Source organism: Condylura cristata, unplaced genomic scaffold, assembly GCF_000260355.1.
Source record: "Condylura cristata isolate star-nosed mole 26May11 unplaced genomic scaffold, ConCri1.0 scaffold00028, whole genome shotgun sequence".
NCBI classification, from domain to species: Eukaryota; Metazoa; Chordata; class Mammalia; order Eulipotyphla; family Talpidae; genus Condylura; species Condylura cristata.
In genome coordinates, this window is record NW_004567129.1 from 6,031,588 (window position 1) to 6,057,881 (window position 26,294).

The following is a 26,294-nucleotide window of genomic DNA, read 5'->3' on the forward strand; positions in this document are numbered from 1 at the left end:
CAGGCAGGTGAACGAAGTACACTGCTGAGGGGAGCCGCTGCGCCACCAGGGAGGGCCCTGGGTTTTTTTTTTTTTAAGATTTATTTATTTATGCATACAGAACTGGGGTACAGGCCAGAGGCGCAGGGGCATGAGAGGATTCACCAGAGACAGAGTCAAGGGCAGAACAGGCAGGTGAACGAAGTACACTGCTGAGGGGAGCAGCAGGCAGGCCAGGAGAGGTCTGCTGCGCCATGTGGGTCACCTCCGGGGTGGGGATGGAACTCGTGCTTCAGTAGCGTTAGCTTCTTAGTGCTGCACTTTCACTCGCTGCACCACCAGGGAGGGTTAGCAGTGGGTTTTAAAGGAATCAATGTCAGATCTTCCTGAATCTGAAAACTGAATTTGCATCTGTACAGACGCAGCCGAGTCCCAAAGCAGTGCTGACCTTCTCTCATTACATTGATCTTAATTCATGAGGTAATAGGAATTAAGTTAGGGGGCCCAAGATAAGTCCAGTGGGTCTTATTTCAGCGCATATGTATCTGCAGGCCCCATGATAGAGTCCCTGGAGCACAAGGAAGTCCCTGGCAGGAACTAGAGACCAGTTTAGTGTTGAGGATTCTGGCTTTTAGCTATCTGCTCAGTGTCCCAAGGAAGCCGAAGGCTAATTCTGCAGCTCTCCAGCAATAGGAACCAAGAATTCAAACAGAGGCAGAAAAACCTTGCATACTCCCCCCACCCAAAGTTGCTCATAAATGCTCCAGCTGTCTCGAGACAAACTGGAACAAATCTTGGCAGAGCTATGCCAGCTCAGCAGGCTCGTGGAGGTCACGCTAGCTTTGAAACTCAGTTTCCCCGTGTGAAATGGATGGATTGTTTGTAAAGCACCCACACAGAGGTTAATCAGAACCCCCAGAGGACCCATGGGGACATGGCTGCTGCTGTGTTCTTCCGCCGTGACTTCCCATCAGCCGCAATGTCACTCAGTGAGCTGTTATCTAAGCGCTGTTTATATATTAACATGTTTAATTCTAAGCACCCTTAGTGCACAGAGTCTATGGCTGTTTCCACGTCACCCATGACAGCACTGGGGCACTCAAAAGGAAGCTGAGCTGGAACTCGAGGTTGCACAGGACAGGACTTGCACCTGGGCCGTGCCCCCTCGCAGCCCTCCCATTGCCACAACACTGCCTCCCGCCACTGAGTGAGGAAACAGGCTGCACTGGAAGGTTTCCTCAGGCCCCTTCCCCCGACACAGGGGTGCCAGTGGTCTGGGAGGAAACAAACCAAGAGGGGAACTTTCCTAAATGGGGGTAAAGCCTACAGACGCTGCACAGCCCTTGGGGGTGGATTCAACATGAAGGTAAAAATGAGGGAGGGACAGCAGGACTTGGTTTCTGGCGTGGACACCAGGTGTGGAGGGGAGGTAGTTTACCTCTTCCAGAGATGAGGGAAATAACGTGTTGGTTTTAAAGGGGAAGACTTTAACGCTGAGGGTGACAAAGTTCATTTTGGACGAGTTGAGTTTGATCTGCATCAGAACAATCAAGAGGTGACAGACTGTGGCAAGTCTTCCTGCTCCAAGTTCAATGTCCCTCTCGCTGGCCTCCTGAGCAGCCTTCCAGGCTCTCCGGTCTGACCTCCCTGTCCTTCCCCGCGCTCCCAGGGTGGCCTGCAAGAGCCCCTGTCACAGCACCTGACCATCTTCTCTGCAGGCTGTGAGCCCCCGAGGGGCTGACCTTGCCTCTCCCAATGCTGGCATGATGTCCTGTGTGTGGTCAGGGCTCCGTGAATGTTGCTCAGTGGCCAACGAGAGGCTGCCTGTAGCACACGTCTCTGGGAGTATATTACCTGCCTGGGAGCATTCTATCAGAGGACCAGAAGCGGGGTGACTTAAAACAGCACAAAGTCATTCCTTTGCTGTTCCTCAGGTCTCAAGTCCACTGGGTCTTACTAAATCAAGGCGCCTGTGGGGCTGCGTGCCCTCAGCAGGCCCCAGGGGAATCAGTTCCCTGTCTTTTCTGGTTTCAAGAGGCCACTTGCCAGTGGCCCTTCCTCCTTCTTCAAAGCCAGAATCTTTCCATCTTTCCAAGTCTGACCGACCCCCTCCCCCGCATCCCCTGTGATGACACAGGTGCATCCCCATCACCCCAGACCTCACCCCATCTCATGCTCCTTAACTCAACCACAACTGCGAAGTCCCTTTTGCTGGTCACAGATTCACAGTTTCCGGAGATCAGGATGAGGATATGAGGGGCCCCTCTTCTGTGTACACGGGGGTTGGGGGGTGCACTGGGGGGTGGTGATCCAATGACAGGGAAGATCCAGGAAAGCACAGAAAGGGCAGAGGTCATACACACATTCACTCACCAGGCAGACACCCCAGCCTGGAGACCTGCTCACTTCTCAGCCCTGGTGTGTTCCTTAATTATAGTAATGATCCTTATTGTCCAGTGGTGTTCAATCAGGCATCCCAGGCACACTGGGGGTCTCACCAGTGGATTCTGGGTCTGGGATTGGTCTCTAAAGTCACACATCTCCACAGGCCATGTGCTACCAAATCGCTCGTTGAAGAAAAATTAAAGCTGCAGCTGGCAAAGAGCTGGCTGCAGAGAACACCAGGGCAGCAGAGCCCCGGTATCAGCCCCTAGACCGCAAGACGGCACCAGGTAAGTGGGGGCACACACAGGAAGCCAGGCCCCCGTGACCCCTGGGAGCAGCTAGCTGCTCTTCCTGCTAGAGAGAGGAAGGGAGAAGACACCTCAGCAGCAGCGTCTCTGGCCACAGGGGCTCACTAGCTGCCTGACCACAGAGACCGAAGCCCTGAGGTCAGGCCCCAGGGAAGCAGCACCCTCAGTCCCAGAGGCAAGCTAAACTAATCTGCCCGACAGCAAAAACAAACTTGGGCACAAAATGGCCACGATTTGGAAGGGCAGCTTCCTCTGAAACCCATCCAGCATAAGCCCAGCAAGCTGTTTATTTTTCCAACCGCTGCTGTAACAAATGACCATGGATTCTGTGGCCTGGAGTAATACAGTGTTGCTGGGCTAAAGTAAAGGAGCAGGCACCTCCTGTTCCCTGCATGGTCAGTTGCCAGTGGGCTGGTCATCTGGCCCCTTGGCTCATGGACCCCTCTGCTTCTGTCCTCAGGTCACTGACTCTGGCCCTCCAGCCCTTCTTTCACGGGCCCTGTGTGCATACTGGGCGCCCTGGACTGCTCCATAACACAATCACAATACACGTTGGCATATGCCCAGTCCAGGGACTAGCACCTGGGTCTCTTCAGAGGCATTAGTCAAGCCCCACGCATCCGTGCCTTTCAAACCTTGTCAGTGCCCTGTAGAGGAAGCGAAACTTGTCGTAGTTCTTGCTTCATAGGTGGTTTGGGAAGCACTTCCCCAGGAAAGTGAGTTGACCCTCCCTCTTGCCTTCCTAACTTAGATAAGTGATAGAAAGAGAGGTTGGAACAAGGAAAAGCAGAAAATGGAAGAGGAAAAAAAAGACACCCCCCATTGACAGCATCCCTACCACATGCCAAGGACAGGACCAGGAGCTGTGCCTATGCACGGAGACTCTGGCCCCCTCTGCCTGTGAACGCACAGGAAGACTAGTTCAGAGACATTAAGGAACATGCCCAAATCACAGAGCCAGGACGACGGGTCTGGGATCCGAGCCCAGCTCTAGCTGACTATCACTCTTTACTGCTCTGCAAAGGTTGGAACCTTTTGAGATACTTTTCCCCTTCTGGTCTCCAAAAGTCACTCACAGTCAAACTTATCCTTTTGAGTTGGAAATTATGCAAAGCATTTGCCACGGCCCCCATCCCTCTGCGAAGCAGCTGACAAATACCTATTTTGAGCATGTGCTCCAGCGATCTGCTCTCTTGCCCCCAGCTCACTGGCCGCTGCTTCTACGTTTTTTCTACAGAGGCCACTTCCTGCAGCTCATGTGAGGCAAGAGGCAGGCCTGTCCGGCAAGCCCAGAGCAGGACACAGCGCCCAAAACAGGGCCAATGCTAAGCGCCCTGCAGCCCCGCATGCAACTCAAAACTGCAGGTCTTAGAAGAGTCAACATGTCGCCAATCGCCAGTGTTTCAGCCTCTGCGGGGGCCTCGCCCATCAAGGCCGCCCCTTTGTGTTGTTTTAATCACGCATGCAGAACACGCCCGGACTGTAAGTTTCAGAGGTAATTTGTTACACGGGGGAGAGCGGAAGCCATCATTGTTACCATCGACAACCAACATCCTCAGGTTAGCACTTCTCAATGATGCTGAATTTGCCAGACAGTTTCCCAGCCACTCAGAGGAACTCATTAAGCCTTACGCCCATTCAGTCAAGAAGACAGGATTTCTCCTATTTGACAGAAGGGGACCAGAGGTGTCCAAGGTCACCCACTAGGAAGATAGGTAACAGCAGAGATGTATTCAGAGATGAAACTGCACTTGGTATGGACAAAGGTAGACTAGCAGAGGCCTGCAAAGGCAGAGGCATCATGGGCCTCCCTGGGGGTAGAAGGGGTTAAGTCTCATCACTGTGAAGCTATCAGCAGCCACTACGGCCAGGGAGATGACCCACATGGCGCAGCAGGCCTCACCTGTCTCACCTGCTGCTCCTTTAGCAGTGCATTTCAGTAGATCTGCTGGTTCTGCTCTCTACTCTGTCTCTGGTGAATCCTCTCAGCCCCCTGCACCTCTGGCCTACATCCCAGCTTTTATATGCATAAATAAATAAAATAAATCTTAAAAAAAAAAAAGGATAATGAGATAAGCCAGAAAGAGAAAGAAAAATACCGGATGGTTTCACTCATAGCAGGAGTATAATGGTCCAGGGGAGAAAATAACAAAAATAATGAACAACCATAACAACCATATACCAGAGACATTTTGCGGGGGTGGAGTGGGGAATGGGATCAAAAACGGGGTGGGGGGAGGCAAATGCACGGGATTATGGTGATGGCACATGGGTGACTTGGTGATGGGAAACCCGCGGGGATTACAATTGAAATGGAAAAAAAAATGTACAAAATGATGTAAAAATAAACTTTTGTAATAAAAAAAAAAAAAAGGCAAGGCACCTCAGGGCATTGCACTGAAACGCCAGTTACGGGAAACCCTAGGACAGGCAAGTCCCTCAGGGGTGAGGGCTGATGGCCTCCTGGCGTGGGGCCCAAGGGACATCCTGGGGTCATGGTGTATTCTGCCATCAACAGGAGGCTTCACACATGTGTCAAAAAGCGTTAAACTATATACTTAAAATGGGTGCATTCCACTGCATGTAAGTTGTCCCTCAATAAACTTAAAAAAATTCCAGCTGGATCTTCTGCTTCTCAGAAGATCACAACCCTAAAAGATGTCTTCTTCATAGAAAGGTACAAAGGTGAGGTTTGTTTCCAGTGGCGCCTGAGTTAGGTAGCAATGAGGGACCTTTTTCCATGCTCATTTATATTTCCCGAAGGTGCATTGGACCTGCAATGCTCGTGTCATGGAATATAAACCATAGTCATTTTAAAAAATGAAGACCTGGTTGGCCGTCTCCCCCAAGGAGGGGCGCTGAGCCAGGAGGCTCCAGGGGCCATCAACCCTCTGAGCTGGGCTGTGCCTGGGCCCCCACAGGAATCTCCCTGTCAACTGTGTCTGGCCCCCACCCTCCATGCATTCCCAGAAGCTGCCATGCACCTATCCAGGCCTCTGAACCCCGGAGGCGGGCAGTTGGGGATGTGGCTCTTCCCGCTGCTGCTCCCAGGCAAGTGTGGCTTTGGACCAATTCAGACCTCTCAGAGCCCTGGCTTCCTCATCTGTGAATCAAAAGTCAAAGCTACCTGTGGGGGGAAAGGGGATGGAGAGAGGACAAAATGATGGTATTGCAGTACACCCCTGAGTTCTCACCACTTATTGATTCAGAGTCCCCAACCTAAATAAATAAATAAATAAAATCCTACAACTCCCCACTAATTCATGGAAGAGGATGCAACGCCCCCCCCCAATCATGCTCCATTTCAACATCAAATGCTGTCCTTCCCAACATCATGATCCTCTGTGCACCCCTCCCTGAGGTCTGTGGTTGGGCTGGGCAGCTCTCATGTCGATGGAAAGTCATGGCCAGGGGCATCCTCCACCCAGTTTCCACCACTTGCAAGTGCCCACTTCTGCTACATCTGATGAAGGCCGTGCCTGGCTGGGTGGTGCTGGCCTGGCTGTTTTCCAGTCTGCCACAGTGTCCAGCAACACAGTCTTTGGCAGAGTGCTGGCTCCTAAAGCTCAAACCGCCACAGCTTCATTTCACTGCAGCTGAAGGGTATCAGCAAGGCCGGGCAGAAGCAGCACAGATTCACCCACGCAGACGATGCCCACAGCTCAGTGCAGTCATTATTCAGGCACTGGCATGGTGAAGAGATGAATACAGCAAAGGCTAACAAGAACCCATGGACTCCTCACCAGTGGGTGAGAAAGACCCTTGCCAGTGGGACATCAAGGCACTGGGGTGGACATGACAATTGTAGAGCTTGTCGTAGCAGCTCACAGGGGCCTCACAGCCTGTGAAGCAAGCCTTTCAAACCTCACTTCATGGGTCATGGACTTAGGCCCTCAGAGAGGAAGTGACTGGGCCCAGGTCACATGTCAGGAAGGAACAGAGCCGATGACAATCAGGTCTCTGTGTCTTGTCCCCTCCCTCCCAGAATCTGACTTCTCTGAGCTTTTACTATCAGACTCACAAGTTAACCTAGTTCCTGTGTATTCACCCCAGGAGTCAGGGACACTTGACTCCCTGTCCCACCAGGCCAGGAATAGGGGTTTTTTCTGCACACCCTGGCCTGAGCCGGATATGCCCCGCGTACTAGACCAAAAGTTGGGTAACAGCCCACCATAGCCTCGGATGGTCTGCGGTCACCTTTGGAGTCTTTTTGAAGAGCAGGTGCAATGTGAGAACTTCTCTTTTGTGAACTGTGTTGGCTGAAGCCACAGTCACACTAAATGCAGCCGATCATGGGCATTCAATAACCCACACGGGCACCCTGCACTAGGGGCAGGCCCTGAGCCTCATGCAATGGCAAAGGAAGCAGACACTTGGCCTGCTGAAAGGCATGGCCGCCCCCCTCACAGCTCCTCCCACCAAGGAGACTGCTCTGTCCGCCTCCCTGAATATCTCGCTCTGACCCACAGGATCAAACAGAGGTGATACCCTCAAGTTCCAGAGTCCAGACCTCAAGCAACCTCCAGGCAGCTGTCATTACCCCTGCTCACCCCCCAGACATTTTCTTTGGGGTTGCCACACAAGGAACCCAGGCTAGGGGTGGTCAAGGTGCCGTGGAGAGCAGAAGCTACCCCCCCCCCAAACCCGCCACAGCCAGCACCTGCGGACAACCAGCTTCGTGGCATGGACTGTCCTGCCTCTGTCACCATCAGTGCGCTGTCTGACTATCATCCTTCCATTCCCCAACCATCAGTGATGGCCACCCTCTGTTTTTATAACTGGGGGGTGAAGAATGCTTAAAAGTGAAACTCAAAAAAACAAAAACAAAAACAAAAACACAACAACAACAAAAAGTGAAACTCAGCAAAAGTTGCAACATCTATAGATTGAAGCATTCCTGATAAAAGTAGAAGCCACCAAGCTACATTATCCCCGGCCACTGGCCTGCACTGAGCACTTCCTGGGCCACACCCTGTACTCCCAAATTCATGCAATCTCCCACTCCCATGCAATGGGGTGCAGGGCCACGATGATCCCATGGTTCAGAGAAAGAAACTGAGCCCAGAGAAGTGAAGGCAACTCCCGAAGTCATACAGCAAGGGGCTGGGGTCTTCGCGTTCCACTCCGGGTGTCTTTGGTGCTACACCCCACCTTGCTGAACACCCCCCCCCCGGGAGCACCTCTGTCCCTCAATGGTCTACTCTTGTCCCTCATCTCAGCTAAAAATAGGCGAAGATGTTACTCCCTACTGAGGGTAACAGACGTGACCAGCAGAAAGACGCTCTGACACTCCATCCCTTAGACCCAACCCTGCTCCTCCTGCTGCATCTTAAGATATTTGCCCTCAAGCCCCGAAGTGTCATGAGCACAAAGACCCTGCCCTGTGTGGCATGCCCTCACTCCTCCTTGAGGGACCCTCTGCAGAGGCTTGCCAGAGCTGCCTTCTAGATGTCAAGTCAAGGTCAAGCCCTGGATATGCCCCTGGCATGGTCTCTAATGCTGGTACCTTAAGGCAGTTACCCATGTTGTGCCACTCTTCCCACTCGGAGGCAGAATCTAGTTCCCTTCTCTTGAGTCCGGGGCTGGTCCTGCGACTTGGTCCTGCTCTCCACGGCACCTTGACCGCCCCTAACCTGGGTATTTACAGGGACACTGGGCCAGCTGCAGCCTTTGACCTTGTGACCAACTGCCTGCCGCCTCCCATCTCTCTCATTCTCTCCTAGAAGCCAGCCACCAAGCAAGAAGTCCCACCACTGTGAGGTCAGCTAGCTGTAAGGAAGCCCCAGCCAGCCATACAGAGGGAGATAAGGGGGAGAAGAGAGAGGGGCAGACGCCAACTGCATGAAGGAGACAGAGAGGCCAGGCATGGTGGCAAGCGCCCTGTGTCTTGGGACCTCAATTCCAGACACCAGTTGAATACAGATGGTGAGGTCTCCCCTTAGCCAACACCAAACAAGACAGAACCACCACCCAGCTGGGTCCTGGCCCCCAGCATTATTCTGTGGCCCTGCATTTTGACATGGCTTATGATATGGCAATAGAGAATTGAAACATCAACCAAAAGCCAACTCCTAGGCCAGAGCAGGGACAGGGTAAGGGAGAGGGCATCTTCTCAGAAGACAGCACTGGCAAAGGCCTATCCCTTCACGGCCCAACCCTGCATAAGCAAAACTATCCCCTGCCTCCAACCCCACCAGCACAGCCAAGCGCTGAACTGGGGGATCCTGACATCAGGCCTGCATCTGCATATCCAAAGGCAGGTACCAGCACTGATTCCGCAGACACAGATGGTGCAGGGCCAGCAAGGGCCAGTATCAGGAGTCCTGTCCACAGCTGTTCAGCTGTTTGATGTCACGTGACCTCCCACAGCACCCCAACCCTCCTGGGTCGCCCCAGGAAGTGCACACTCACACCCGTCTGAGACACAGGTCCAGTGTGGCATGAGCCACAAAGCTCTGCCCCTTGGACCAGAGTGGTCACTGTCGGACCAGCATGGCTCTTGCTTCCTGAGCTCCCAGCTAGCACAAAGCTCCATGTTCAGTGGCAGAAAGCAGCCAGACTGCTCTTGTAACTCAGTAAATGCATTCAAAAGATCTAGACAATATTTGCTGGGTATTGATTTCATGATTTCAGATCATGATTTCATGTTCTGTGTTCCTGCATTTTGACATGGTTCATCATACAGCAATAGAGAATTGAAACACCATCCCAAAGCATGAAATCAAAGGCCAGGTCTGGCCTCCTTGGTGGTACAGGGGGATGTCTTAACGCTACCACCACTGCAGTCTAAGTTTAATCCCCGGCCAGGGAGCTGGTCCACGTGACACAGCAGATAGCCCGCTGCTCCCCTCAGCAGTGTATTTCAGTCCATCTGCCTGTTCTGCTCCCCACTCTTGTCTCTGGGGAATCCTCTCACCCTCCCCCCACTGCCACAACTCTGGCATACAACCTAGTTCTTTTATGCAAAAATAAATAAAATGTAAATCTTACAATAAAGGAATAACTTTAAAAAAAAAAAGACAATGTCTATTTCAATTTATTTTCAACTGATTAAGCTCCACCTACTAAGCCCCCTGCCCTTAGGTGATCAATAACTAGTTATTAAATGAATGACTAGTGGTAGGCATGAATCTAGTCAACAACAAATCAACACGAAGGGATGATCAGCCCAGGGGGCCACGTCCCAAGACAGTCTCTACTGATCTCATACTGAAACATGCCCGCTCCCAAACAGCTTTTACTATCTTGCTGTAGAAGAGGTTGACTCTCAAGAAACTCTTCTCCCCCCTCAGACCTAAGGTCTAGTGCCTCCTGGGGCTGTAGGAAGAACTGGAAGAATTTTCTGGAAAGCAGGACTGTGGATAGTCAGACTTCAGACTGGGAGGCTGTGGTGCAGAAGGCCCCCTCCCAGGCTAGAGACCCTATATCCAGCAGACTGGACTCTAGAACTAATGTCACCGATCCACGTGTGAGCACACAGCAAGGCAGGACCACTGTCTTAACCCAGGGTTGACAGAGACAGCCAGTTCCCATCCTGTACAGTCAAGTCACCGTGAATTCTAAATTAGCACTGTGTACAGTCACCGTGAGTACTGCACTAGCAAATACTGCACAAGCGCTCCTACAGGAAATATGGGATTAGGTTCCTGAGCGTCTCTGCTCGTAACATTCTCATCACCCTCTAATCGTGTGAATTTCTATTTAAAGACTCTACAATTTACACTGGTTACCGGAGGAGCTATGAGGGAGTGAGGAGGGGACAGAGGAATGAGATAAGGCGCTGATCTTGAAACTTTGAGAGAAGCATGTGCACATTGGGAGGGGTGAACTTGTGCCCCCGAATTATGTAGTTATGTAAATGACTGATACATCAATAAAATTTGACAAAAAAGAAATAAAGACTCCATATTTACTATATATTACTGCTGCGTTAACACTGAACTTACAGGACCCAGAACGGGCACGTGTGCCTGCATGAAGTTCATCCTCATGCCCATGAACACTGGACGGCATTTGGGGGCCTCCTCAGCAATAAAATGACAAATGAGAAGTGCAGAGAAATGGGAATGACACGGCACTGAGCAGTCTGCAGAAAGGACAGCTGCTTTCAACAAGAGAGCATGAAATGAGAAGGCAGCTGGCTGGAAACCTGTGTGCAGGGGGGCTCCAGTTTGCCACCCCACACCTGCAGGTGCAAGTAAGCACATTTGGAAATATGGAGTCCATCAACAAGGACCACCCGTGGACGCTGAGTGGAGGAAGCATGGTGCTGCAGGGTCACGCTGCTCCTGGCCACAGGATCTGCTCTCTGAGGTCAGCCGAAGAATAGAGAACAGGAGTGCAAAGGAAAACCGGCAGAAAAACCAACAGAGAATGAAAGGGAGTCCCTGGCTCCACGTGCGTCAGTCAATTCTCTTTTTGACTAAAGTACTTTCTGAGCCACCAGCCAAAACACATCGACTTGCATAGAGGACAGAGGTCACCGAGCCATTCAACACACCGTCTCTCTAGAATCAGATGGCCCAGAGGAGAGTGGCGACCAGCATTCAGAGGTGAAAGGCATACTCGTGCATCCAACACGAAGGCCAGAGCAAGCCTATTTGGGCCCATCTGCTTCCTGACACAGATTCTGTTCCATTTAGGGTCCCCCAGGGAAACAGGCCCTGGGACAGGGGAGGGAATGCAGGCAGAACGGGAGGTCCCAAGTCCTTCCCAGTGTGCGCAAAGGCTGCTCCAAGCACTGGGAATCCAAAGGCCCGTGGGAAACAAGCGTCAGTGTGTTCTGAGCTTGAACACACTGATGTGGGAAGCTGATGTGGGTCTTGACTGAACCACCAATTCCCATCTGTACTTGGTCTTTGACCGAGACCTTAATGCTCCAGGACTGGCCTGCACCAGAGGTGAGTGAGGGCGTTCAGGCAGAGGTCATAGGCATTGACAGAAGTTGTGTCAACGTAACAAGGGCAGGCACCAGCAGTGTCTAGGTTCTGGTCCTGACACAAAACAGACCAGTGCGAATCAGCAGCAAGGTCTGGGAGACCCAGGTCTGTCCCACCAAGACCCAGATCAGCTCCCAGTCACTCTCATAACGCAAGCCCTCACCTTTCTGAGTCTTTGCTCAAATGTCACATTCTCAGTGAGGTTTTGCACACCCCCCCAATCCTGACCCTCACGAACTCCCCCATTGCTCTACTTCCAGATGCAAACAAGTTAGTCAGTGACATGTACAAGATCCGTCGCTCACGTACAGCCCTCGCTGGCAGCCAGTGTGACGCCTGAGACTCCCTGCCCCAACACACGTGTCACTCCGAGTCTGCAAGCTGAACGGCGACCATGGGAGACACTGTCTTCCGGTGGGGGGGGAAGAAGGTTCATCTGCAGTCCCAAAATGGCAGAGGCACAGCCGGAGTTGGATGCTCAAACCCAGCAGTCGGGTGTCACATCTACATTCAGGAGACAACTACATTCAGGAGACGCCCCAGCAGATGGCAATGCCAGAACACACACACGATTCCACATTTTGGCCTTCTGGGGAAAATATAGCCACCTTAGCGCATGAAGAGGTGCAAATCCACCACCATCAGCATCAGTGAGGTTGACCCACGGAGAACACACCTGACGCCTAGGGAGGACGATGCGGACATGAAGGAAGTGGGCAGGGCAAGGAGGAAGTGGATTCTGGGAAGCTGTGTCCAACAGGGGAGCTCTGGGCCAGAGATGACTACTGAGCCCTGGAAACCTAATTGGTTCAAAGCGAGGTGTGCTGCAGGTATAAAATACACACCGGAATTTGAAGACTTAGACCAAAAACATGGATGTAAGATTTCATTAATAATTACAGTGTGTACATGTTGACACATTACTACTTCAGATACAATGAGTTACATAAAACTGTATTATTAAAATTAATTTCACCACTTTCTTTTTAATCTTTTTTAATGTAAAACTACAAAATCGGTGGCCCTCCCTGGTGGCGCAGCAGGTTAAAAGCACAGCATTAAGAAGCTAAAGCCACTTCCACATGAGTTCGATCCCCGCCTGCCCCGGAGGTGACCACATGGCGTGGCAGACCTCTCCTGACCCACCCACTGCTCCCCTCAGCAGTGTACTTCGTCGATCTGCCTGTTCTGCTCCCCACTCTGTCTCTGGTGAAGCCTCTCGCCGCCCCTGAGCCTCTGGCTTGTACCCCAGTTCTGTATGTACAAATAAATAAATCTTTAAAAAAACTACAAAATCGGGACCTCTCTGGGGACGCAACGAATTAGGGCGCAGCACTGCTAGCTGCCCGCAGCCACTTCAGTGCAAGTTCGATCCCCGCCCTGGAGGTGACCCACATGGCGCGGAAGACCTCTCCTGACCCGCCCAGTGCTCCCCTCAGCAGTGTACTTCGTTGATTTGCCTGTTCTGCTCTCCACTCTGTCTCTGGTGAATGCCCATAAAGCAGGGGTTTGGTGTTATAGCTCAGGGGAGAGCATTTGATTGCACAAAGCAAGGGTTTGATAGGAAAATATCTCATCAACTAAAATACGTATCATGAGTTCTATATAAAATGAAACACTAAGCCACAAGGGAAAAACAAATCAGGGCCACAGTTTCATCCAATGAGCTTGGCTGTCATTAGAAAGACCAACACCACCAAGTGTTGATGGGGATGTGGAGAAACTAGAACGCTTCCACACTACTGGTGGGAAAGTAAAATGGTCCAACCACCCCTGCACCTCTGGCTTGTACCCCAGTTCTGTATGAACAAATAAATAAATCTTTAAAAAAAAAAAAGAAAAGCATGCTGTTAAAAAAAAAAAAAAGTGCATGTGATTGGCACTGTCTTTCAGACGGTGGAAGTCTAGAAGGAGCCCAGTTTAGGAATAATCAAGAAGTGAGGGGGTGGGTGAGGCAGTACTCGGGGCACATGGGGGAGCTAGGGAAAAGAGGGAATGAGGTATCTGTTCAGATCTTTTGCCCATTTTTTAAATGGGTTGTTTAATTACTGTTGAGTTTCAAGCAGCCTTTGTGTATTTTGGATACAAGTCTTTTATCTGCCTCATGTTTTGCAAACATTTTCTTCCATTTGTCTTTTTAATCTCTTCACCAAAAATTTTTATAGCACACAGTAATTGGGGAAAACTGGCCAGAGGTAGTTCCTATAAAAATACAGTCCAGGAGGGGATCGTTAACCTTGGACAAATTGCCCAAACCCACTTAACTCACCAGTGAAAGGACACAGTTCACCAGCCACACAGACACACCTGTGCTTGCAGCACCCACCTCCACGCCAGCACCTATCACAGCTACAGGAATGCAGGAAGATGCATTCCTGTAACTTGGGAAGATGCTCCCAAATTTTTCAGCATGCCCCCTTGTTCCTGGTGCCAGCAGCACCTCCCAATTCTTTTCCCCTCCCCACCACCCACACCGTGCATCTCCTCCTGGGGTGTAGCTGACAGCTAGCAGAACAGGGGCTTGAGCGCACAGTAAGGAGCAAGGGGAAACTTCCAGGGCTCTGTGAAAAGTGCAAGTCTGGACACACTGGGCTGAGGCACCAAACATTCACATACTGGAAAATCCAGATCACATCTTGCCCACAGCCTCTGGGTGAACTTGAACACTCAGAAGGAAAAGCTGGGAACCACCTTCAAAAAATGTTCTTTGTCCTCCCAGGGCAGAATTAATAGTTAAAATTTATGGTTCTAGACTTGATACAGGAATCACAACCCTGAGGTCAGAGTCCAGAGGCATGTGCTCTGCACTGACCATTCAGAGCTTCCTCATTATTTACTCCATGGCAGTCATCCAATGGCAATGGTGGGGTACACAAAAGGGAAAGTAAGACACTGACACTGCCCATAAAGCAGGGGTTTGGTGTTATAGCTCAGGGGAGAGCATTTGATTGCACAAAGCAAGGGTTTGATAGGAAAATATCTCATCAACTAAAATACGTATCATGAGTTCTATATAAAATGAAACACTAAGCCACAAGGGAAAAACAAATCAGGGCCACAGTTTCATCCAATGAGCTTGGCTGTCATTAGAAAGACCAACACCACCAAGTGTTGATGGGGTTGTGGAGAAACTAGAACGCTTCCACACTACTGGTGGGAAAGTAAAATGGTCCAACTGTTTAGGAAAATGATTAAATATGGAGTTACCTGTGATCCAGCAATTCCACTCCTAGGTATAGATCCCACAGAATGAAAGCATTGTCACACAAAAACTGATATACATATGTCACAGCAACACTGTTCACGACAGACAAAAAGTGGAAATATCCAAATGCCCATCAAATGACAAAATGACTAAACAAAATTCAGTCTATTTCTTAAAACAAACAAGATCCAAAGAAATATTACAATGTGTGGAAAGTTGGAGTGTGTGCTTATTTATGATGGCAGCTAGAACAAATGACAACAGGCCTAATGGCTTAAGACAACACAGATTTTTTTTTTTTTGTACAGTTCTGGAGGTCAGAAGTCCAAACTGGGTCTCACTGAGCTCAAACCAAGATGGTAGCTTGGCTGAATTCCTTCTGGAGACTCCAGGGAAGGATCTGTTTCCTGGCCTTCTCCAACTTCTGGAGGCTGTCTGCATCCTTTGGGTTGGGTCCCCTTCCATCCTGAAAGTCACTGAGTCCATCACTCCAACCTCGACTTCTCATCACATCTCCTTCCCTGACTCTCAGCCTCTGCCCTCTGTCACTTGTAAAGACCTTGTAATGACCTTATCCCACAGAAAGTCCAGAATAGTCTTCCATCCTTAATTTAATCACAATAAACCTTCTGACACATAAGGTAATATAGTCACAGGTTCTGGGGATCAAGATGTGGACATCTTAAAGGCGTTTGATATGCTTTATTCTGCCTATCACAGAGGGTATAGAAATAATAATAAATGATGCTGTCATCTCCATATAGGGATGGGGATAATGATGCTGAGGTAATGATATAGATGATGATGATGGTGGTGAGAGCACATTCTTATGTGCTTCAGAATACATGTGAGGCATTATCCCAAAGGGTGCTACCTAAGTCACTCATGAGGATCAATGAGGAAGGCAGCATTATTGTCCCATATGTAGATAAGTACAACAAGCTCAATAACTTGTCCATGGTGAGAAACACTAAGTGCCAGATGCAAGATCTTAGCCTGAAACGTGAAAGATGTACTTACATCTAAGACTGGATGACAGGCGGTGAGGGTAACTCTTTCCAGAAGGATTCACCAGGACATGCCTCCCCTCCCATAGTTAGGCATATAGAAGTAGACATCCTTTTAAGGATGTCTACTACTCTCCAGATCACTGTTGATGTTGAAAATAGCTCTAAGAGCAAGTTAATCACAATATAGCACAAAATGAAAAAGCATACCACTAGAGTACTATGAAAGGATTGCACTAGCTAAAATGTTATCTGCCATGAAAAAAACAAAACAAAACTGGAAGGCGTATCCCTAGGGTTAACACATAATCCTTCGGGAGGGCAAAGGGTAACCTCACCCATTGTAGTTCATAATGCTTCTAATTAATGAATACATGTTCCTGCTTCAGGAAGAAAAAAAGGTTCAGGTGTTTTAATTGGGGGAAATCAAATAAGTTCCCACAGCCAGTGAGCACCAGGCAAGACCAGAAGCAGCATGTGTGATTAATGAGGGAGCTGTCCCAAAGGTGTCCTGTCATAACCCTACACATGGCAGGCTCTGGGACAAAGGGTGTGGGGTCAGGGGCTGGGAGGGGCAGCCCAGACCTCTGCCTGACTCATCTGGGATGGCACATCTGCCAAGTGCCTCTTGGGTCAGGTGCCAGCCAGGTGCTGGGGAATCCTCCAGGTGAGCAGAACAGATGGGTCCCTGCCTCCTACAGTTTAGAGTGCGGGGTGAGGCCCTCCAAGGGCCCGGCTCTGAGGTGAGACATTGGCGGTGGGGAGGAACAGTCTACACCAGGATTTCTGACTTGGACTTCAAATCTCAAGGCACTTAAGCCTTTTCTCAAAGAAAACAAGATGCCTCACTTTGCCAGCCTAAAATGTGAACAGTGCACTTATATCTAAGACTGGAGGTCAGTGGAGAGGTTAACTCTTTCCAGGAGGATTCACCAGGACATGCCTCCGCTCCCCTAGCCAAACTGCTAGAAGAGCTCTGTCCTGCTCAACTGTTCAGGAGCCTCTAATTACATGGAGTGGGGTACACCGCCCTCCTTCCCAGGGCACGGCACCATCGTGAGTCAGGGGTTCCCTGTGCTTGGCCTCTGGCTTCTCAGGGCAATGTGTTCACACGCTAACAGCCCCTCCTCTTCCTTCCCCTCCCACCCAGGGCTAGGTGGAGTTTGGGTCTGGGACACCTAGTTCCCCAAAGCAGATTTTCACGATCAAAAGACTGAAAAAGACACATATCCTGCCTGGCAGCCACAGGAGCACAGAGAAGAGACCAATCCCAAACCACAGGTCACACACAGGGTCGTCCAAACGGGAGGCTTGGTTGCCTCGGAGCAGGAGAAGAGGAGGAGCTGGAATAATACGAACGAACCTTACGAGCAGCTTTCGGGCACCGAAGCGACTTACCTGTGGAAGTTCCTGTGGCCTTGGAACACCCCATTTTCTGGGTATGAAGATAGAGGCACAGAGAAGGACTTCTCTTGCCTAAGGTCACACAGCTAATAAGTGAGAGGCAGGATTCAAACCCAAGCCGGCTGGCTCCACAGTTCCCACATTTAAACTACACATTATACCCCCTCTTTCTGCTCACAGTCCAGGCTAAGAGCCAGGGGCTTGGAAGTATGAGGGTACGTGGAATAAAGCCAGGGTTCTGGAACTCCATTTGGACACTTTGCAGTACATCCCTAAATCCACGGCCAAGTATCTGCATCAACAACAACCATGTTCACCCCACGGTCCCTCAAATCCCTTCAAAGGGCAGAGTATTCATTTCGTAGGGCTGTTGTAACAAATAACCATAAATTGGGAGGCTCAAATAATGGAAATGTGTCAGCATGTGGTTCTAGAAGGTTGGGAGTCCAAAATCAAGGGTTGGGGGCGGGTGGAAGAAGGGCTGGTTCCCCCTGAGGCTGTCAAAACTGGTCCAGCTTCTGGTGTCACCAGCAAATCATGACATTCCCTGGCCAGGGGTGGCATCACCCCAGCCTCTGGGCCCTCTTCACATGACCTAGCCTCTGTTTACATTGATAGTGGTCATGTTGAGTTAGGGGGCTCACCTGACACCAGCATGACCTCATTCTAACTAATTTCATCTGCAAAGACCCTACTTCCCAAGAGGGCACCCCCATGTAAGTCAAATGTCCGTAGTTGCAGGATTTGCTATGTGATCTTGGAGACTGGGAACCCACTCCAGTCATTCATAGGGAGAACTTCTCAGTGCTCCAAGGGGGCCCCACACCAAAGCTGACCAGAGAGGGCATGGCTCAAAAAGACCAGTGGCAGTCAGAGGCCTCTTTCAGGGTCCAGCCTTCAGAGGCCAGGAAACCAAGCATTCACTAATGGGACCCCAGAAAGCCAAGGTAGAGCAGCTCCACCAGGGAAAGCTGGAGAAGGACAGAGAGGCCACAGGGTCAGCCTCTGCTTACAGGTAAGTCAGGGTGCCTATGGCTGACCACCTCCCCTTCCCATGAAGCCCAAGAGTTAGCATGTTCATTTTCCTGAAATCCTGCAACAATGGCCCTCCCCTCAAAATCCCTACAGTAATTCTAACCTCTAAGCCATAGATGTAGCTCCTACAGCCCCCTCTGTAATCTCCAAAATTAGGGGCCATGCAAGAGTCCGGGTGCCCACCAAATCCATTGTCAAACCTTCGCAGCAGTTTCCACATTTCCCAGCACCCTCTGCAGCAAGTCCTGCTGAGTTCTGGTAGCTGGAAGCCAGGGAGGAAAAGGCACAACAGTTCCAAATCTGGCCCCCAAAAGCCTTCTGAGCCACCCTCCACTCTTCCTCTTCCCACACATGCTGGCAGACACTGTGGTGACTTCAGATGGCTTAGGGGATGGTTGGGCCAACAGACAGCGGAGCCCTCACCCCCAGCCCAGAAACAGTACTTGAGTGAAAGAGAAATCACTTGCCACTGCAGTAGGCCACCCTGACTAATGCCCAAACTTACTGCTGGGCTCTCCGCCTGGAATGCTATCCCTGTCACCTTTACGTCTACAGCTAAGGCTTCCCAGAGGCCACAGCTAAGGCTTCCCAGAGGCCGGCCCTACTGAACAGGGTCTGCGGCTGTCACGCTGTCACGGACCCCAAGTCTTCCCCCCTAGCGTTTATCACACACCATGCCGATGGAATGTTACAAGACTGTTGGCTCCTCTGCAGGCCTCCACGCACCTGTTCACTTTCTCCCCAGTGACAAGTGTGGTAAGCAGCAGCTGAGTCCTGGAGTGTTCACTCAATTGACAAAGGAACTAAAGCTAAGAACATCAGCCATCACCATCAGAAACAGAAGATAACCCTTGAAGAACCACAGAAACCAATTCCTCAGCTGTCCAGCACACAAGGAGGCACCAATCGATTTTTCTCTCCAAGCTCCAATGAGGAGACATGCATCCCAGAAGGAGAGCAGAGGAATCCAGTGGGTGCAGAGAGGAAAGTCACGTTCACAGATGTTCTAGTGTTTAACCCCATCCTTGCCATGTACTACAACTGATAGTTGATGATAATGATGAGACAAAAACAGCTCCTTCCTGAAGACCTACTCCCCAGTAGCTGGCACTGAAGGTATCTCATATACATTGTTCACTTAATCATTACAAGAGCCCTAAGAACTGGGTTCTTTTATTCGTCTCCACTTATGAAGAAGAAATGGAGGTGCACAGAACTGATGTGTAGGAGTAGGGGTCTTTGAACACAGATCCCCGGGCTATATGCGTACAGCACATGTATAACTGAAAAGTAATACATGGATAGGCACAGCAGACAGGCCTCACCTCATCTATGAAAGGCCACTTACCTGAGAAGCTTAGGAACTGCTTTCAGACAATGGGCTTCTTCTTAGGAGGTGCCAGTAACAAAATACTGACAGCTCCACTGTCCTAGAGCATTTTGATGACCTCCCTGGTAGCCTAGGGGTTAAGTCTCATTATTATACCACTGAGGCCTGAGTTTGATCCCCAGCCAGGGAGCTGATCTATACGGTGCAGCAGAACCTCTCCTGGCCTACCCACTGCTCCCCTCAGCAGTGCATTTCAGTGGATCCACCTGTTCTTCTCCCCACTCAGTCTCCAGTAAATCCTCTTGCCCCTCTGTAGTTCTGGCCTACACCCAGTTCTACATAAAATAAGAAAAACATTAGAAAAAAATGAAAGTATTATAATAAAATAATAACTCTGAAAAATATTCAGAATTTTTCAGTGGCTGAGAAGCCCAAGAATGAGTTTCAGAGTCAGCCAAGACACCACACGCTCCCTTTCTCCACCCCTGGCTGTGTGAGCACTGTCCACACCGCAGTCAGTCTCCCTGCTGATCAGGGCATTTCTAGAATTCTTCCTCTTGGCACTTTCAGCTCCCAGCAGCCTTTTTTCACACACACAAAAATTGATGCAGCTCCTTCTGTTAAGAAAGTCTGAGCTGGGGCCTCCCTGACAGCACAGAAGTTAAGTCTCAACGCTATGAAGCTATCACCAGCCACGGCTGCATGAGTTCAAATCCTGGTCAGGGTCCTCTGTCTTCCTCTTCCATCTCAGAGATGTTTCAGGTCTGTACATGATACAGGCAGACCTCTCCTATCTCACCCACGACGCCCCTCAGCAGTGAATTTCAGTAGACCAGCTTGTTCTGTTCTCCACTCTGTCTCTGGTGAATCCTCTCACCCATGCAACTCTGGCCTGCAATACGTATAAATAAATAAATAAATCTTAAAAAATCTGAACAAAGTCACTCTGGGTTCCAACAGCGTGTTCTGTGTCATGTACAGATCTGAAACATCTCTGAGATAGAAGAGGAAGAGAAAGCAGCACAGAGCAGGACAAAGGCAGGACTCTATAGGCAGAGAGTCCCATCTCTGCCTTCCTGGCTGAGAGGCCTGAAGCATATCACCTCAGCTCCCCAGGAGATGATTCCTGCTTACACGGTTACTGTGAGGATGCAAAGAGTTTGCCTGTGAATGCCCACACAGGAACTAGTACTTAGTGAGCGCTCACTGGAGGTGACTCACCATCGGCTTCCTTGTTGCCCAATTCATTATCACCACCACCAACAACACCGGCAGCCACTGCCAACACTGCCAACACTCAGTGCCATCATCACTCCCCACCACCAAACCATCACCACCATCATCACCACTCACCACTAGTAACCACCCATCAACAGCAACAGCCACCACAAGCAGCACCATCAGCCGGCAGGAAAGTCAAGAACCTAAACCCAAGAAAACAGAGTGCCTCCTACTTCCTATAATCCCTCACTCACTGGCATCCCCAACTTGCCGAAAGTAAGAGCAGAAGGAGAAAACATGGAAGCAGAAGTAGAAACTTCAGAGGAAAGACCCATTCTGTCCAGCTGGACATGGTCCAAGCCCCAAGGCAGATCAAGGCCACAGCCAACCCAACCAGACTCCACAAGCAGCTGGCACATTGGCTCCTGATACAACGTCCAGGCACCCCAAACGGATGTGACTGCGGAAGACCCCAAAGGGTCCATTCAAAGACACACAAGTGGTCCCTTTGGACCTGGAGTCTGTTCACCTGGTGCCCTGGAAGGAAAGAAAAGCCATGCAGGCAGCCCTGTGTCACCACGTCACCTCTGCAAAAGCTGCCTCCCGCCACTCCGAGACAGTGCTGGGGAGATCCCAGCACGCTCGGAAAGCAAAAGGGAAAGTGTGGCTGTGGCCGGCTGGCTCCAGCCCCATGGTCCTCCCTCTGTCAGGAACCAGGCCTTGGGACTCCCTGTCCAGGAACTTTTCCTCTTACTGTATTAAGTTTCAATTATGCAATACTTACCACACATAAAATGCACGTTAAGCAAAACCCAGTTAATTCTCACCCAAAAAGATAGGAACTATGATTTTCTCACTTGACAAATGGGAAATAGAGGCAGAAAGAGGTCAAATAAGTTGCTCTGGATCACGCACCTTGTACGTAGAAAAGCAGGATTGACACAAGTCTGGACCTGGAGTCCAGGGGCCAAGGAGGTAGCTGGCTCCCAGGTTGGCAACCATCTGGTTCTAGACCCTGCTCTGATGTGCAGGCTGCTCCCTCTCAAACAGTCCCTGCTCCTGGGACCTGAGCGGGTCTGGCTCACCTGAGCTGGTGTGAGTGCCTCCTGGGATCTGCGAGTTATCAGCCCTACAGCATCAGCCTAGAACCCTTGGTGGCACCTGGGAGGTGCCATGTAATGAGTCCAACTCCGGGCAAGACCGGGCAGTCAGCACCTCCAGCTGAGCCCGGTCTTCCAGTGAGCACCATCAAGGTTCCAAGCATAGGAATGAAGATGCTAGGATCTCCCAGACCAGGTGACAAGCCAGTCGAGGACCATAAGGGACAACCACTCGGGTAGAAAAATCACCCAGCTGAGCCACTGCCAAGTCTCTGACCACATGCTTCTCACTCAGTGGTCCTGGGGGTCCCACTTTGGGACGGGCACCTTACCGGAACCTGACACAGCTTCCCTCTGCTCTCCCACAAGCAGCGCCTCCGCTGAGCCCCGCCCCCATTCCCTGCCACCCCCCTCTACATCAACACTCGAGCACCTTCCTTCCTCCCTCACACGGCCCCCGGCAGGGCCACACTGGAGTGGGACACAGTCCCCTGCGATGGTTGGCCGCCAACTGTTTCACCACCAAGACTGGGACTCCAGGCAGCTTTCTCTCAGCAGCACCCAGCACCCAGGACAATGGCATGTATGGGCTGAGCCAAAGCAACGTCTACATCTGAGCAGATCCATCCAGAGAAATCCTGTTAAGAACGATGACAGTCTGTGGATAGAGCAAGGTGAGTTTGGAGCAGGGCTCCCCAGCCATGGAACCAATGACAATTTGTAGACAATTTGTAGATAATTCTTGGCCAGGGCTGTCCTGTACACTTCAGCACTATCCCTGACCTCTATCCACTGGATGCCAGTGGCATCCCCACCCCCCAGTATGGCAACTACAGACGTTGCAGGCATTAGCAAATGCCCTGGGAGAGGGGGTCTCTGTGTGTCTGCTTTCACCTGGCCTGCACAGGGATTGTGACAGCTTGTCCAGATGCCACTCTCCACTTGCCAAGTACCCCAGAATCACAGGCCAGGGTGCGACTATGTCTCCTTACACCCTAGAGATTGCACTGTAACCTTCAGGGTACTGGTGACTAGAAACCTGGAGGGTTCCCCTCTGGGCATCACCCTTATAGCAGGAGATGGACAGGGGGCCCTGAGAGCCACACCCAGAGTCCCAAGACCTATGCTCCAAGTGGCCCAGAGACTTTCTAAGCTCTTTAACCCCAAATTGGCATCTTGTGTCACTTCACAAATGCCACCAAAGTAGTCACCTCACATGAGAACATCAGAGCACGGTCCAGAAGGCATTCTGATCACACCATTCCTCCCTGAAAACTCTTCAGTGGACCCTCACTGCCCTCCAGAAAAAGTACCACCACCCGGCATGACCTGGCACCCAGGACAAGCTGGAAGCCACTAATGGCAAAGAGACAGTGGCGTTTCCCATGGACGGCTATACCCCACTTTGTGTGTCCTTTTATTTACTGCCGACCATAATCGTGCGGGTGGACACCAGTGGCATTGCCATCTTCTGACAGAAGATTAAACCTCAGAAAGTGGATGCAATTTTCCCACAGTCATGTAGCACTGCCTGTCCAGAAAGTCAACAGTCACACTGTGTATACCTAAGGAGACAGTGGAAGTTTCATGAGGATTTGAACCTAATTTAAGTACTGCTGCATCTCTAGGACCTATACCAGAGCCTGGCAGAGCAGGCATTCAAATACAGTGGGAGGGCACGGTGGGGAAGAAGAGGAAGGGGGAAGGGGAGGAAGGGGAAGGGAGAAGGGAGGAGGATGGTTTGATGGAGGCTGGATGGGAGGGAGGATGGATAGATTAATGGAAGAAAGGCTGGAGCACAACTGTCTATACCAAACCTGGCTAGGCACCAGGATTCAGGGCACTGAAAATACTGAGTCCGAACCAGCCTAGCGAGTGGCAGTCATCCTTAGCACTTCTGGGAGAAGAATTATTTTAGTCAGCTGAGGGGAGGCCAGAATCATGACCATCAGAATGAGCTTTAGGAAAAGGGAGTCCAGAAACCTGTGCTTTAGAAGCCCCCCAGGTGTTTCTGATGGGGCGTGGGGCCCCTAGCGCAAGTGGAGGAAGGACGCACTGTCCACTCTCAGGGTAGCAGCTGTATTTACCATCCATGCCTGTCCCACCCCTGCCCCAGCTGCAACAGGTTTCTGGGCCACCTGGGACATGGAGTGTCACCAATGCAAACAAACTGGGAGGAGAACTGTCCACACACATGGGCATTCCAAAGCAGGATTCTGGCTCTGGGCCACAGGAGGTTGGCCAGGCTCTGAGCAGGAAGGCTTTTAGAAGGCTGTTTCATCTCCCTGCCGATTAGAGAAAAACAAATGAAGAACCACTCCCAGGTATTAGGTTTGACCCATGAATGACCAAGTTCAGAGTGCCATCGCAGCATGAATGAAGGTATGGGGATACTCTCAGGCCTCATGGGCTTTTGTGGGGTGGTGTCAAATTGCCCCGGGAAGGTAAATTAACTCACACTCTTTAGCTCAGATATGACACTGATGGGAAGTCATCCTGAGGATAAACACATATATGTGCATGAAGAAAATCATGCAAAGACAGCCCTTTCAAACAGCTGGAGGGAATGAAAAATGGTGGGTGCTGCCACTTGGAAAATAGGCTGGCCGTTTCACAAACGATTAAAAGGAGTTAAGCATATATATGATTCAGCAGTTACACTCCCAGGCCTATATGTAAGAGAAATGAAAATGCACCAACGCTTGAACATGACTGCTCAGCGCAGCATTAAATGTAGCCTAAATGTCCACCCATGTATGAATGAGTAAACAAATAGTGGAGTATTACTAAGCAATAAAAAATAACAGCTTCACACTGTGACATGGATGAACCCAGAAAAAATGTTAAGCTAAAGAAGCCAGACACAAAAGGTCCTGTGATTCCATGTATGGGAAACTTCCAGGGAAACTGACAAAGGAGGTAGGTAGACTAATGGTTGCTGAGGAAAAGTGAAGAAAGGTAGGAGTAGGAGTGAGGCTAAGGGGGGATCCTTTTTTTTTTTTTATAACATAATAGTTTACTTTTACATCATTTTGTACATTTCTTTTTCATCTCAATTGTAATCCCCGTGGGTTTCCCATCACCGAGTCACCCGTGTGCCAAGGGGGGATCCTTTTTGAGGTGATAAAAATGCTCTGAAATTAAGTGGTAATGGCTTACACATACCTGTAAATATACTAAAAACCATCACAGGGCCTCCCTAGTGGCACAGGGGTTAAGTCTCAGTGCTATCAGCGATTGCCAATCAGGGGGCTGACCCCCATAAGGGGGTTCGATCCCCAACCAGGGGGCTGACCCACATAAGGCCCAGCAGACCTCTCCTGTCTCACCCGCTGCTCCCCACAGCAGAGTATTTCAGTAGATCTGCCTGTTCGGCTCCCCACTCTGTCTTTGGTGAATCCTCTCACCCCCTGTACCTCTGGCCAACACCCCAGGTCTTATATACATACATAAATAAAATCTCAAAAAAAAAAAACTTTGCAGCTCTTCTCCAGTGGGTGAAACACACAGTGTGTAAATGACATCTCAACAAAGCTGTGACCCACAAAAAGACAATGCACAGAGAGTTGTCTTTTGTAGCAGTAAAAGACTGGAAATAGCTCCAAATGTCCATCCCTGGGGTCACACTGTCACTCTGCAGTTGGAAAGCTACATGGTCACAAAATAATAAAGTAGATCGACATGCTGATAAACAACCTCCAAGGTAACCACTAAATTAAAAATAAGAAATGAATGCACGAACGAGCACGCAGTAGGACCCATTCACCTACACAGAACACTTCTGAAGAAGACAAAAGAAGTCGGTGATGAGTTTGCTTTGCCGCTGACACACGGGGTGGGAAATGAGGAAATGGGGCTTTATTTCTGAATTATTTGATTTTTACCCCCAACCATACATTGTCATTTTTCAATGAAAAGCTTGTTTAAAAAATATGTTTAAAATACACATTAACACAAGTCTCTGCAACTGACCGTTGCTTAAGTCTCCCCACTCTGTTTGGGGGGGGGGGGAACAACTTTTATAAACTGTAGGAACTGAGTTCATCGCCCAATCTAAGGGGGTAAGGAAGGGAAGAGTCCTCCAATTTATCAAAGCTACAGAACATTCCGTGGCTTGCTCTCTCCACAGAGACTAGAGCAAAGGCCCCTCACTCTATGGGTTCCAGTAAAACTAAGCAGGATTTGGCATTTGGCTGTGAGAGCCTACAGGTTCTGGTCACTTCACCAAGAAAGTGAACAGACATGAGGCCAAAAAGGGGAACCACGTAATCCCTGATGCTGGCAGACAACAGCACGCCCCTGCCAGGCCAGGTGAGCCCCACAACGGCCCAAGCAGGCCTCCATGGCTTCCTGGCTGAACTTCCCCCCACCTGCTCACAAC

General features: G+C 50.3%; 1 protein-coding gene across 1 annotated transcript in view; it reads right to left on the reverse strand.

Annotated features, from left to right (window-relative positions):
- PLCG2 (phospholipase C, gamma 2 (phosphatidylinositol-specific)) overlaps nt 1–26,294 on the reverse strand; it is a 116,889-nt gene that overhangs the window by 85,341 nt on the left and 5,254 nt on the right. The gene's annotated exons all lie outside the window — the stretch shown is intronic.